Genomic DNA, 13,708 nt, shown 5'->3' with positions numbered 1-13,708 from the left:
ATGTGGTTCAGTTGGTAAAGTGTTTGCCTCACATGCACAAGGCCCTGGGTTCCATCCCCAATACCACATAAAATATATATATATAATAAAAAATAAAAACTTGAGGAAAAAAAAGGGTAAGGAGTAAGGGGTGGGGGGGTAGAGATGTAGCTCTGTAATGAAATGCCCCTGAGTTCAATCCCTGGTACCCGCCACCCTGTCAAAAAAAAGTATACAAAATGCTGAGAAAAAAACCTGTCAACCAAGAATTTCATGTCCAGCAAATTTATACATCAAAAATGAAGATAAAATAAAGACCTTCCTAGGAATCCACTGCTAGTAGACCTGTGTATAGGAAATATTAAGGGAAATCTCTTCAGGTTGAAAGGAAGTGACAACTGATAACTCAAACATCAAGAAAAAAGAAGGAACAAAAATGATAAATGTGAGTCAATATAAAAGATTCTATAAATATAATTTTATTCATATCTTCTCTTGATTTTTAAAAGACAAAAAATTTAAAGCAATAACTGACACTGTGTTCTGGGTTTATAAATATATATATATATATATACACTATGTATATAATAATAGCAGAAAGAAGGGGAACAAACAAAACTAGATCAGAGTAAAGTGCATATATTTTATTAGAATTCAATATTAGTAGAGTGTGATAAATTAAGATGCAAATTGTAATCCCTAGAGCAGCCACTAAGAAAACATCAAAAATGGTTTTAAAAAATTAGTAAAAGAAAGGAGATTACTTTGTCTATAGTGCATTAAAAATTATATAATTAGGTTTAAAGATGAAATGTCTGATTTGTAAAATATTTAATGTTATATCAGACTTATGTAAAATAAATTTTTCTGTGTGAGAACTGTTAAAATGCATTTGATTTTTAATGAATGTTCTACTGAATGATTTATGAATTTTTGTCTTTCAGTCTCTGTAGTTTATCTCAATATATAAATAAAAAGGTTTGTTCTCACTGTTAAAAAAAAACAACAAAAGAGGTAAAACAGTGCACTAAAAATATTTATTTAATACAAAAAAAAGGAGGGGAGAAGTAGGAATTGAGGAACAAAACAGATTAAGAATGCATGGGTCGGGGGAAGGGCAAAAATAACAGAATGAATCAACCAACATTACCCTATGTAAACTTATGATTACACAAATGGTATGCCTTTACTCTATGTACAAACAGAGAAACAACATGTATCCCATTTGTGTACAATTAAAAAAAAAAAAAAAAAAAAGAATGCATGGAAAGGGGCTGGGGAGATAGCTCAGTCAGTAGAGTGCTTGCCTTGTAAGCACAAGGCCCTGGGTTCAATACCCAGCACCCAAAAAAAAAAAAAAAAAGAATGCATGGAAAACGAATACCAAAAAGGTAAATCCAACCCGATCAATAATTACATAAATAGTGAATGATTTTACATCTTGACCAAAAGGTAAACTGCTCAGAGGGCTCTTCTTATAGAGGGCTTGCCCAGCATGCACAAGGATTCAATCCCCCATATCCTACCCTACCCCGCAAAAAAACCAAAAAGATGCAGTGTGTCAAACTGAAAAAAAAAAAAATCAAGATCCAACAACATGCTGTGTACAAAAGATACATCTTAGATTCAAAGATATCAAAGGGCTGAAAGAAAAAGGACAAGAAAAAGAGATACCATCAGAGTACCATGAAAGGTAAAGAATAGCTATATTACTATCAGATAAAACAGACTTTAAGACAAAAAGTATTATTAGAGATAAGAATGGCATTTCGTTTTATATCAGGAAGATCTAAGAATTCCAAATATGTATATACACACACACACATACATACATACATATATATATATATATATAAAACACCTAAATATATAAAAACCTAAAAAGATTGAAGAAAAAACTGATAGAAAGGAGCAAAAGACAATTCAACCATATCAAAGAGGTAATTCAGTGCCTCATTCTGAGTAATTGATAAAACTAGACAAAGTCAGTAGAAATATAGAAAACTCAAACACACCATCAAACCTGATATAACTAACACATACAGAATACTCAACCCAATGACCACAGAGTACACTTTAAAAGTGCATCTACGTTTAAAAAAAGTAGGAACAATTTAAATATGGGCAAAAGACTAATATAGTCATTTTACTTAAAAATATATATGAACAGTTAATACATGCATAAAAAATCTCATCATAATTAGAAAAATATGAATGAAAACCACAATGAGTTATCACTACACAAGCACTCTAATGGCTATAATCAGAAAGAGAAAATGAAATCCTCATACATTGATGGAGAGAATGAAAAATGGTATAGCCATTTTGGAAAAAGCTAACAATTTGGTAAAAGTAAACACAGGTTTACTAAAATTAACCACAGACACTCTAGGAACCCACACAAAAGAAAACATTCACCTGAACACACTGGGCACAAAGACTCATAGCAGCATTATACATTATAATCAAAAACTAGAAGTCAGACTTAAAAAAAAAAAAACCCACCCACACACACACACACACACACACACACACACACACACAAAATACATGTTGCAAGGTTCCATTTGTATGAAATGTCCACAAAAGCAGATTGGAGATGGCCCAGGATTGGAGGGTGGACCAGAGATTAACTATAAACCTAAAATCATTTTGATATGGCCTTCTTACCTCTTTTAATGTCCAGTTAGATCAGACCATCTTTCATATATACTTCTTCCCCTGTATTTTTCCTGCTTCTACCCTGGTGAGAGGTCTCAGCATCTTAAGCTGGCTCTCCTGAATCCAGGCATAACATTTCTACAGTTCATTCATGCATGCATCAGTATTTCTTTTTTGTGTTGCCTAGTATTCCACTATATGGATACATGGTATTTTGTTCATCCATTCACCAGTTGATTGATATTTGGATTGTTTCCAGTAAACTGAATTACTCCTTTAAGTATAGCAATAGAGTGAAACTATTTCTCTCCTAAAAATTAAGATCACTAAAAAGTTTCCTCTGGTAGGAAATTTTTTCCTTTTCTGTCTTGACAAACACTAAAACAAGTAATTACAGATTACTAATATGTCACAGAAGGTGTATATTTTTCCCAATTAGCTTGTGCTTAAAGTGAGCTATCATCAGAATTTTTAAGAAATCCCGATACTACAGAGTAAATGTTAACCAAAGGCTTTGAAAAGACTAGCATTAAGTTGTAGGGTCAAACAGTTTACTAATTGTTTTAATAGTGACATCTAGTGGCCAAAGTGTTAAAATCAGAACAGTTGTAAATTAAACTACATTATAAAGGAGGCCATCTTATGAAAAAAAAGTCAAAATATGAGAATGAGTGCTGGCATTTATTAGCATTAAAGAACATTTTAATTCATATTTGGCTGACATTACTGTTAACTCCTCACTGGAATTTATCTGTTTCCCTTCTCGTAGTAAATACTAATCTAGATACAAGGTACAACTTAAAAGATATTACTATTTTAACTGGAAGTCAAAGAGCCTTCAGTTGAAAAGACTGAAGAGCAAAGCAACCCTCAATTGTGATATATCTGTAAATCAAAACCGCATTCTGTTCACATATATATGCTTACTGACATTTTCAGTCAGTAAAAATTTTAGAAACATATTTAGAAACTTTTGAAAATGTTTTTTCATCATCTCATAGAGAAAAACAATTTATTATCATCTAAACTCATTCTTTAAAATATTACTTTTCATTTTATTAGCTTTCTGTGAAACTGAGTTTTAGTGGGAAAAGAATATTTTAAAATTACTTAAACCTGAAGACAGTTTTAGTAAACAATGAATCGTCGATGAGTCCAAAATTTAATGTACAGGCATCAAATGGGAATCATAGTTTGAATGACAGAGTTCATCTAAAAAGAGTAAAAACCTAAAAACAGATTTCAAAATACTCCGTAAATAACCACATCTCTTTTTAAAATGTCTAGTCAGATGTAGTGGCACATGCCTGTAATCCCACAACCTGGGAGGCTAAGGCAGGAGGATCACAAGTTCAAGGCCAGTCTCAGCAACTTAGTAAGATCCTGTCCCAAAATTAAAAATAAAAAGCACTAGGGATATAGTTAATGATAAAGCACTCCTGGGTTCAATCCCTAGTATCAAAAGAAAAAAAAAAAAAAGTCTAAAATCATTTTGCTGAGTGATTTCACAGTTCTTTTGATCTCAAAAATTTTCATGTTTTAAAAAGCATGGTTCATGGAACCACTTCAGAATCACCTAGAATGTTAGTCTTATATTGGAACCTACTAACCAGAATCCATGAGGTTGGGGCCCAATAATCATTTTTTTAAAAAAGTTTCTCCAAGTAGTTTTTTTTTAATATTTTTTTTAGTTGTAGATGGACATAATACCTTATTTTATTTATTTATTTTTATGTGGTGCTGAGGATCAAACCCAGTGCCTCACACATGCTAGGCAAGCATTCTACCACTGAGTAACAACCTCAGTCCCAAGTAGTTTCTTATGCGCAATGAAGTTTTGGAAATAATTACAGGTTGAGTATCCCCAATTCAAAAATCCACACACAATGCTCCAAAATTTGAAACTTTTTGGTGCTCGCTTCGGCAGCACATATACTAAAATTGGAACGATACAGAGAAGATTAGCATGGCCCCTGCGCAAGGATGACACGCAAATTCGTGAAGCGTTCCATATTTTTAACTGTGGTATATATATACAATGGAATATTACTCAGCCATAAAGAATGATAAAATTATGGCATTTGCAGGCAAATGGATGAAATTGGAGAATATCATGCTAAGTGAGATAAGCCAATCTCAAAAAAACAAAGGACGAATGATATCGCTAATAAGTGGATGATGACACATAATGGGGGGTGGGAGGGGTTAGTGTTAGGGTTAGAGTTAGGGTTAGGGAGGGGGGCAAGAATGGAGGAAGGAAGGACTGTATAGAGGGAAAAGAGGGGTGGGAGAGGTGGGGGGGAAGGGAAAAAATAACAAAATGAATCAAACAGCATTACTCTATGTAAATTTATGATTACACAAATGGTATGCCTTTACGCCATGTACAAACAGAGAAACAACATGTATCCCATTTGTTTACAATAAAATAATAAAAAAAAAATTGAAACTTTTTGAACAGCATTTGGCACTTGAAGAGTTTGATTTCAGAGCATCTTTGGTCTATGAAAATATTCCAAACTTTGAAAAATTCAGAAATCTGAAACACTTCTGGTTCTAAGCATCTTGGATAACAATATTCAACCTGTACTATCTAACAGATTGCTAATATAAATTATCCTAAGTTTTTCTGATTCTAGTCAATTTTTACTGTCTCCATCAGACAGAATAAGCTGTTCCTGCTTTAGGTTCCCAAAAGGGTTATTATACTTTATAGCACTATCATGTTGAATCACAATTTATCTGCTTACTATATAGTCTCAGTAGACTGTGCTCTTCATGGAAAACATCCTTTTTGGGTTTTGTATGCCTAGCCTAACAATATCTGATAAACAGCAAGGGCTCAAAAAGAGAATATGACTTCCATTTCTGCTCCAAGTGGAAAACCTTATTACAATCAAGTCCAAATAATACAAAATTAGCACCAAAATAATATGTCTAAATGGGGGAATGAGGAGAATGGAATTTTTTTAAATTCTGGGAATACCTATGAAACCTCAGTTTTCCCAAACAAATATTTCAGTCTCAGATGTGTGTTTAAAAATAGAAGAATTTTTATATGGGAATTTTTGAAAAGTAGAAAAACTGAAGATGACTGACAGAATTTTATACTCTTCATCCTTAGACTGTTTCCAGGCCATCACTTAGCAGAAACTATTGACAAACCAGAACCTTAGAAGGTTCATTTGTTTTTCTTTACTGTTAGACTACAGGAGTAATTCATTAACTGACACAGGAAATAATACTGCTTAGAAATATATTCTTGGGTACTGATTTTCGTTAAAATTCGTAATACGACATTTAAAATTTAGATAAAGTAGTACACAAACTGAGTTATTCTAGTAAATTAACATTTTAATATTGCTTAAAATTAAAAGCAGAACTTAATCTGCATACTTATGGATATGTAGACAAAAGAAAATCAAAACAGTACATTCCAAATATGATTTTAAACAGAGAATTTTGGCATCCCCTAATTATTTAGAATTATATCTTTTATTCACATATAAGACGTTAAAGCTAAGAATACCCATCCCTCAATGATACTTCCTCTGTGAAGTGTGCCCCAAATTTCTAGATCACAAAACTATATAAGCCAATAAGAAGTAACTCATATTTTTTGTATCTCCACTGTCCTCAAACTACCAGACACTTAGCAGATGCTTACCAGTATGTTGCAGAAATGAACCAAAGGCTATTAAGTAAAAATGAAAGGTGGTACTAGACAGAAAAATATGGATTAAAAAATATTTCAAGGGGCTAGGGTTGTGACTCAGTGGTAGAGCACTCACCTAGCACATGTAAAGCACTGGGTTTGATCCTCAGCACTTCACAAAAATAAATAAAGTCATGGTGTCCATCTACAACTAAAAAATATTTTTAAAAAAATTTTTTAAATTTTTTATACTTCTGCTCACAAAAAATTGACTGCTCTTATGCCTTCTAGTCATAAATAACTAGAAAACCAGATAAAATATATGAAGCACTCTTTTTAGATATTGTATGACTGGTAGTACAGTGCAGGATTTTGATCCCTGAGAGAAGGAAAACAAGCCCTACATTTCACCAAATTTCTGCTATAAAGGCAGTTTCCAGGATGTAGTCTGGCAAAGCTTAGTTTGGGCTGATATAATAAGAATATCATAGAATGGGTGGCTTAAAAATAAACATTTATTTTTCACAGTTCTGACAGATGGAAGTCCAAGATCTAGGAGATGATAGATTTGTTATCTTATTTGCAAATGGCCATCTTCTCATTGTGTCCTCATGTGGCAGAAAGAGAGAGGAAGCATGCATGCTCTCTCCCATCTCTTATAAGGGCACAAATTCCATTCATAAGCACTCACCCTCATAATCAAATCACCTCCCAACGGCCTCATCTCCTAATAGCATCATACTGGAGATTAGATGCTCCAACCTATGAATTTTGGGGAGATAAACATTCAGTTCATAGAAGTATATGAAAGGAAAAAAAAAAAAAAAAAAAAAAGCCCAGTTGCCTCATTGAGAAGAGTTTGGGGATACTAAAGTACCTAGATTTACACATCAGAATATGGGAAAGGCAGGAGCTCAGTAAGAGGACATTCTGGGGATCTGCACAGGGTACCCTCAAATCTCTGGGTGAACATTAATTTGTGAATTTATGGTAAAATTCCACAAGACTAGAGAAACAATTGCACAAAAGAAGCCAATCTGCCGGGTGCAGAGGCGCATACCTGTAATCCCAGCAGCTGGGAGGCTGAAGCAGGAAGATCTCAACTTCAAAACCAGCCTCAGCAAAAATGAGGTGCTAAGCAACTCAGTGAGACCCTGTCTCTAAATAAAATACAAAATAGGGCTGGAGATGTGGCACAGTGGTTGAGTACCCCTGAGTTCAATGACTGGAACCAAAAAAAAAAAAAAAAGGAATAAGTCAATTTCTTAAACTCACACAGGGTTAAGAATACTTCAGGGTTGAGGCTATACTCAGTGGCAGAAAGCTTGTCTACCATGTGTAAGGCACTGGGTTTGATCCTCAGCACCACATAAAAAATAAAGGCATTCTGTCCATATTACAACTACAAAAACACTTTTTAAAAAAGAATACTTCATATTTCCATCAGTCACAGTAGAGAAACTTCATAAAACACAGGATAACAGAGTACTCAGAAAGGTAGCACCTTAGTAATAAGGCTAAAGTAGAGACTGCGCTAGATGAGCCATAACAGAATTTAAAAGGAAGCATAAAAAGGATCAAAGTGATCACAAGTAAGTTATAACCTGTATGCCAGAACAAAATCCAGTATTCTTTAAAGCAATACCACACTATGCCAAGTGTGGTGACACACACCTGTAATCCTAACAACTAAGGAGGCCGAGGAAGGAGGATCACAAGTTCAAAGCCAGCCTCAGTAACATCACAAGCCCTAAGTAACTTAGCAAGACCCTGCGTCAAAACTGAAAATAAAATGGGCTGGGGATGTGGCTCAGTGGTTAAGCACCCCTGGGTTCAATTCCTGGTACCAAAAAACAAAGAATGATTAAGGGAACACAGCACCAAAAAACAAAATATGTACTGTATGGCATTTAAAAAAAAGCTTCCAGGCATGCAAATAAGCAGGAAAAATGACCTATAACCAAAATAAAGTTCAATCTATAAAAAACATATTCAGAAATGACAGACTAGCTAGTAGGAAGTTAAAAAGTTATGATATATAAATTCCATATGTTCATAAAGCAGAGGAAAACATAAATATGATAAGTAGAAAAGGATATTTAAGGGGGAGGCATCTAAAGTTGACATGTATGACATTAAAATACCTTGGATTAATAAAGAACAGTATAGACACAACAGGGGGAAAAAGGCCACTGAATCTGGAAACACAGCAATCAAAATTATTCAAAAGACAGAAAGGAAAAAGACTAAAAGTAATAACTGAAAGGTATGTCCTATGAGAAAATATCAATTAACATAACACAGACATTGAGTCCCACGAAAAGGCTGAGGTAGGTGGGGGGAAAAAATTCTGAATTAATGGCCAAAGTATCTGATAAGAACCATAAACCTGCAGATCAGTGAACATAGCACACATTAGTGTGAGCTCATCATTTCTCTCTAGACATACGTATATATATAAACATAAAAATAATGGGTATAAATGTGTACATATGTTTATGTACACATATGTAATTCCTGGTACAATCCGCTGAAAGATTTAGGGAGTAGTTTCTAAATATCACTCTCTACTAAAACAATGGGGGTTCTTTTGAGAAATGTCTGATTCTAGGACTGGAGACAGAGAAGAACAAGATAAGTCTGGAACATTACATTGTGCCAGAAATTAAAGACATGTTCAAAGAATAAAAGAAATATATCAAAGGACACAGGAAGCTAGACTAAAGGTGGCACAACTGGACAAATCTGGAGGATTTCTGTTTCTATTTTTTGCAGTATTTGGAATTGAACTCAGTGACACTCTACACCATATACCCCCAGCCTTTTTTCTTATTTTGAGCTAGGATCTAACTTGTCCAGGCTGGCCTCAAACTTGCAGTTCTCCTGCCTCAACCTAGCTAGAATTATAGACATGTACCATCACACCCAAAAAATTCAGGCCATTTGAACACTGAAAATAAATAATAGTAATTTGAAAAAAATAGAAAACAGAAGAGAGTCCACTGTTCTACACTGATCAAAATAAATAAAAAAATAAATGAAGAAAAAGTTCTTCCTTACAGTAATATGCAAATTAATAAATGTAGAAGGAATGATAAAAACAGTAGAATTAGTTTGAAGCAAGAAACATCAATAGGTATTACGCTGAATAGTTTAAAAAAAAAAGTGGATTGAAACCTGAGATTCATAGTCTCATAGCATCTCTTCAAAAACTTAAGGATTATTAAAAAAAAATAATAAAAAATGTACAATAAAACTGGGCAAAAAAAATAACATTTTCAGATAAAGTCAGATTTTTTTCTTTACCCAGCTCATCTGCACTACAAGAAATATTAAAAGAAGTTCTCTGCACTAAAGAATAAATGGCATCAGGGACTGGGGTTGTAGCTCAGTGGTAGAGCACTTGCCTAGCGCATGTGAGGTACTGGGTTCAAACCTCAGCACCATATTAAAAATAAATAAAATAAAGGTATTGTGTACATGTACAACTAAAAAAAAATTTAGAAAAAGAATAAATGGCATCAAATGGGAACTTGAATTTACAGGAAGGGATTAAGAATTCTGGAAATGATAATGTGTGTTAACATATCATTCTATATATAGCTTTTTTATTCTCTTAATTCTTTTAAAAGGTGATTGTTTAAAACTAATAAATGTGCATAAAATTACTCTAGGATTTCTAACATGTAGATACATTATATATGACAGAGCACAAAGAAGTGGAGGGGAATGAAACCATATCATTGAAAGGTTCTCACATTTTATGTGAAGTAACAGAATAGTAACTCTAAGTGAACTATGATAAATTAAGGGTACATACTGTAATCCCTGATCCAAAGGCAGGAAAAGAGTGTGAAAAGAATCAAAGAACTCAGCACAAATAGAAAATGAAGGGCAAAATGGTAGACTTATATCCAATCTTACCAATTTTGCACACAATTAAAAGGTAGACTGTTAGCTTAGATAACAAAAGCAAGACCCTCCTACTCCATGCTTTCTACAAGAGATACTTTAAAGACATAACTAAGTAAAAACAAGTAAAAGAATGGTAAAAACTATGCAAACAATAAGTATAAGAAAGCTAGAGAAGATACATCAATATAAAACAATATGCACTGTAAGATGGAGTAATACCATAAATAGAAGGACATTTTCATAATAATGGAAGATCAATTTATCAGTTGATTTTTTGGGGGTGCAGGGGGATACAGGGGACTGAGCCCAGGAGTGCTTAACCACTGATCCGGGTCCCCAGACCCTTTTTACATTTTATTTAGAGACAGGGTCTTGCTGAGTTGCTCAAGGTCTCACTAAATTGCTGAGACTGGCTTTGAACTCACAATCCTCCTGTTTTAGCCTCTGGAGCCAATGGGATTACCAGCATGTGCCACAGTGCCTGGCCAATTTATCAGTTGTTAATGTGAACACATCTAAAAATAGACTTCCAAAATACATATGCAAAAACTGACAAAACTGGGTATTGTGATGCAGGCCTGTAATCCCAGCAGCTTGGGAGGCTGAGGCAGGAGGATTGTGAGTTCAAAGCCAGGCTCAGCTAAAATTTAGCAAGGCCCTAAGTAACTCAGTGAGACCCTGTCTCTAAAACATTAAAAAAAAAAAAAAAAAAAAGGGGGGGGGGGAATGGTGCTGGGAATGTGGCTCAGTGGTTAAGTACCCCTGAGTTCAATCCCTGGTACCAAAAAAAAAAAAAAAAACCCCTGACATGACAATAGGCAAATTTGCAATCATGTTTGAATATTTTAACACCTGTCTTTCAGTAAGTGATAAGTCAATAAAAATATAAAATATGAACACTATCAACTGTACCTTGACCTAATTGACATTTATAGAACACTATACCCAACAACTGCAGAACACATTCTCTTCAAGTGTACTCACCTAATAAAAAAAAAAAAATTGTTTTACTGAATACATAAGTGAACATTTAAATATGTAGGTAGAAGATGGAGCATGCAGAATTTAAAGTATCAACAGATGGCTGTATTGACTATTTCACGGTTGGAGAAATACGACTAGATGTTGAAACTGATGCTAGTGACTTATGATCATCTTCACGTCTATATTTCAAAATACTTAAAAGTTCTTAGAACCTCAGTTCTCCAAAAGAGCTGTGCAGAGAAGAACAGAAACTAAGGAGCAGACAGATAAGCACAATACCATGCAGGGATTAAGTCATGAAGCTAAAGGAAAGGAGATTAGTAGGTAAGGTGGATGTTAAATATGGAAAAAAGAAGGATGTGGACTAAGAAAATTAGGCACTAATAGTCTCCAAAGAAGCAAATATCAATAAAACAACAAATATGAGGCAGAAAGGATGCAGAGACAGCATGTGGTAGCCATGCAGTAAGTTTGGAAGCATAGATTTACATAACAAAAAATATAGTAGCCAGAAGGGGCAATGGAGTCAAAATGAAAATATTTTTATTTTTGCCGTTTTAAATATGGAATGATTTGTATATATGAACAAAAATAGTTCACTAAGCTAGATGCCAGAGAGGAAGAAAATGTAGAAGCAACATCCAGCAAACAGAAGAAAGTGTGAAACAAGAGGTATTAAATTTCAGAGAAAGTCATAGAAACCTGAGATTTAATGAAAGAAACAGTAATGGAGGTGGGCAGAGATTTACGGGAGTGAGGAAAAAAGTGAAGTAGCCCTGGTGAGATGGCTTCACATTCTTAATTTGTTTAAAGTGACCACGCACCTGGTACTCCCCTGTCTTCTGAGTAAGGCTAACACTTTGCTGGTTAACAGCCATGCTTAAAAGATTAAATGAAGAGTTATTACACACACAAATGTACGAGTAATCAGGAATAAGTTATCAATTAATTATAATCTTTGGGAGAAAATACACTTAGGATCAACCTGGGCTTAGAAGTTACTTTTAAGTCACGGCTCTGATTCAGATCCATTCTCTCAGCCCCTGCTTAGTACACCTTTTTCCAATTCAATGATAAGGTCTGACAATGAGTACAGACAGATGTCTGTTGAATGCTGACTTTGTTCTTTATTTGTCTGGATGACAGAAGTGTAATTGAGAAGAATGTTTGAAATCTCACTCCCTCATGTACTCTTTTTTGTTTCTTGTAGTACCAAGGTTTGAACCCAGGACCTTGTACCTGCTAGGCAAGAGCTCTACCACAGAGCTACATCACCAGCTCTCATGCTCTTTCTCATCACTTCATTCTTCCTCATATATAATCTCAAGTACTAATTCCTAGTATTTTTAATATTCCATATGATTTGAGATCCTTCATGGCTGTTCTACCAAGAAAAGACAGATCCTTTTTCATTATTAAAATCTATTTCACATGTGTCATGTCCTTAACACTCAGATTGCCCAACAATGCTTAGTGTCACTTAAGCATCTAATTTTATGTGCTTGATCTCTTTAGGCAGTAAGATAACCACTTATGTTGATCCAAGGTCAGTGACAAAAATTATAGGTCAGTTATACAGAATGTCATGTGCATGTATGCATATACTCATCCAAAATTAACAGAGTAATTATTTTCATTTTTACATAAAAATATCAACAATATTGCATTTCTCTTGGAAATATTTCATTTCTATAGAATGAAAAACTAGAGTGGTTTCATTAAAGAATGAGTGGGTGAATTTTACTAGCTTATATCAAATTGACATTTTGCTTTTGTGTTTTGTCATAGTTATTTATTGCTACTTTCTAATCCTCCATTTCCTATTAAATGCTTTACATATCAAAATAAATTGCTAAATTCAGAAATTGCCATGAAAAACAGAAAGTCCTTTGACTTAAACAAGAGAGGAACAGACATTTGGATTATAAAACCTAATTTATACTCCAGGGTTATTTATGCAAAAGGGTTAAAACCAAAGAAAGAATCTGCTTGCTTATTAAAAATGTAAACATTACCTCAGTCATACAAATAGCTCCAAACCTGCCCAGTCACGACTTCTGCAGATCACCCACCGGCATTAGCATCACATCATGTGACATTAAGGAACAATAGTGAACTTGTAATATTTGAATATATTGTTTTGAAAGAATAAACTGTCATTAAGTTGAATAAAAGCTTTCTGAAATCAAACCTGGGGAGGGTACAACCTTCATTGTGTGGCCCTTTTTACTACTTTGAGAAATAGCCTCATCCTGAAAGCAATAAAGGGGGAAAAAAAGATCAAAGTATAAAGGCGACAGTGATGAGTGGCCCTAGCAGCTGCCTAGCAGACAGGGCAGGGCTTTAAATTACCAGGCAGAACAATGTTTAACAGGAGGCTCTTCAACAAATAGGCTGCACTTAAAACTCAGAACAACCTCACCCTCACTACACTGCTACACTACTTCCTCACATAGTCTAGAGTTAAATGACAGGCTTTGCTAGAACTGGAAACTGAGTCTTATCCTATGCACG

At 34.3% G+C, this 13,708-nt stretch overlaps 1 protein-coding gene and 1 non-coding gene across 3 annotated transcripts in view; one reads left to right on the top strand and one right to left on the bottom strand.

Moving 5' to 3' along the window:
• Borcs5 (BLOC-1 related complex subunit 5) overlaps positions 1 to 13,708 on the bottom strand; it is a 106,565-nt gene that overhangs the window by 86,080 nt on the left and 6,777 nt on the right. The window lies entirely within an intron of this gene.
• LOC124984162 (U6 spliceosomal RNA) lies at positions 4,552 to 4,658 on the top strand. The gene has a single exon (XR_007108617.1). It is a non-coding gene; the product is annotated as a U6 spliceosomal RNA (small nuclear RNA).

Source organism: Sciurus carolinensis, chromosome 4, assembly GCF_902686445.1.
Source record: "Sciurus carolinensis chromosome 4, mSciCar1.2, whole genome shotgun sequence".
NCBI classification, from domain to species: Eukaryota; Metazoa; Chordata; class Mammalia; order Rodentia; family Sciuridae; genus Sciurus; species Sciurus carolinensis.
Note: the sequence above shows the minus strand (reverse complement) of the source record. Positions and strands in the feature narration are given on the sequence as shown.